General features: G+C 35.0%; 1 long non-coding RNA gene across 1 annotated transcript; it reads left to right on the top strand.

Moving 5' to 3' along the window:
• Positions 1-320: 320 nt before the first annotated feature.
• On the top strand, positions 321-866 carry LOC141390805 (uncharacterized). The gene is made up of 3 exons (XR_012409476.1): positions 321-385; positions 425-480; positions 753-866. It is a non-coding gene; the product is annotated as an uncharacterized lncRNA (long non-coding RNA).
• The last annotated feature ends 878 nt before the right edge of the window (positions 867-1,744 follow it).

Below are 1,744 nucleotides of genomic sequence, written 5' to 3'. Positions count from 1 at the left end.
TCGTAATTGAGATTATTTTAAATGTTTTGAAATAAAAAAATGTTCGAACAGAATTGTTTGTATAAAAGAAGAAAAAAATCCGTCAAGGAAAATTGCCTAATGTAAATATCATCGTGGTATAAGTAATAACTGTCTCCTCACATATTTGTCATGATACAATGATACAAGGTAGTCTTACGCTCACAGCTCACAGGGTTGTATTAGCTTTGACGTCCCTTCATAGTCAAAACGATTTTGACAAACTTTGTATATGTATTTTGTAAACAAACATACAAATGTCAGTTAAATTTTTATTTTAAAACTGAAACGAGAATTTCAAATAAATTTTTAATAAAAAATATGTGTTTTAGCAAGATGCAACTTTTCCATGCGTTGTAGGAGCATTGTAAATATAAATGTGTAACGGTAATGTGTTGTATTTCAGATGGACTTGTTTTGAACACGCACATAATATCCGTTGTTGGACACATGCTGAAGAATGTGTGTATTGTATTTAACAACGGTTATATGCAGCACAAAAACCTATGTAGTGGCATAGGTTTTGATGCTGGGTTGGCAGCCGCTGGCCGAAACACTATGGTTTCGGGTCAATCCCGTACGAAAGAACCCGCTGCCGTGGGATTGACGGTTATATGTATGATGATATATATAAGCGTAATGATCGCCGAATCCTGTCGCTGTAAAAATATCTATTTTTTAAATAAAGGTATAATTGCATTAGAATATTCAGTAATGTGTACATGTAATTACAGGTACTCTGTCTCAATTCTTGCTCGTTTTGGTTGGCTGTGATGTCGTTCCTGCCTTTGCTAATGCCTCCAATTGGATTGTTTCCTTTACCATTTTTTATCTCATTTCTTCTAAAAATATATTATTTATTTATTAAATTAAACAATTAATTAAGCAATAATCGTCTTTCAGTCCAATATTGTACAGGTGTATAGAACTGCTAAATCTAAATCCAAAAAATCTTTATTGCATTTTAATAATGATAGGGATAACAACCGCCTATAAGGAGATGAATAAGAAATTGTCTTTTCCCCAATTTTTTTTTTAAATTTGTCCACTTCTTCAGATTTTTAGTACCACCATAAAAATAGGCCTATAAATGGGAATGACATTTTACAGTTTTTATTTATGTAAAGAAAAACATTCATAGATGTTTAACTAGACAATGCAATACATGCCGTAAAAGATGTACGGTTGCACAACGTTATAGTTTTGTACACATTTTTATACTGTGTTGGCAGCGGCATTCTTCTTGGTTGGTAGCATCTTTTGTGGCAACAATTCAGTGTTGTTCATTTGGAAATGGTCCGCCAGCAGTCCGGACGACAAAACGACAGTGTCCATATGATACGACGGACATGAGAGAAGACCTTATTGCTGATTTGTCCATATTTAAGAAGGCGAGACAAATCGGTTTTAGCCAAATTAGGTTGACAAAAGTTGTTGTAAATTCTTAAGGCGAACGAATGTAAATTCGGCAAAACGACCAGCACGGTCACCAAGAGCTAATTTCTACAGGTTCATCTTCACATCTTATGTTTTCAAAGCCGGGAATGTTACAGAATGCACGACACAAAACTTCGTCCACGACGGGCAATACGGCGATGGTCTAGCATGGTACCACGACTAGCACAGAACACACACTTTTTCGATGTCAGCACAGATCTTCATTAGCCTGAGTATGTCAAAATATTGGTTCGTCTTTTCCAACTTTTGTACTTTATCAGTAACGACC

The sequence above is a fragment of the Musca autumnalis genome, unplaced genomic scaffold, assembly GCF_047663935.1.
Source record: "Musca autumnalis isolate F117 unplaced genomic scaffold, ASM4766393v1 scaffold_1, whole genome shotgun sequence".
NCBI classification, from domain to species: Eukaryota; Metazoa; Arthropoda; class Insecta; order Diptera; family Muscidae; genus Musca; species Musca autumnalis.
The sequence above is the reverse complement of the archived record's forward strand: the minus strand, read 5'-3'. Positions and strand labels throughout refer to the sequence as shown.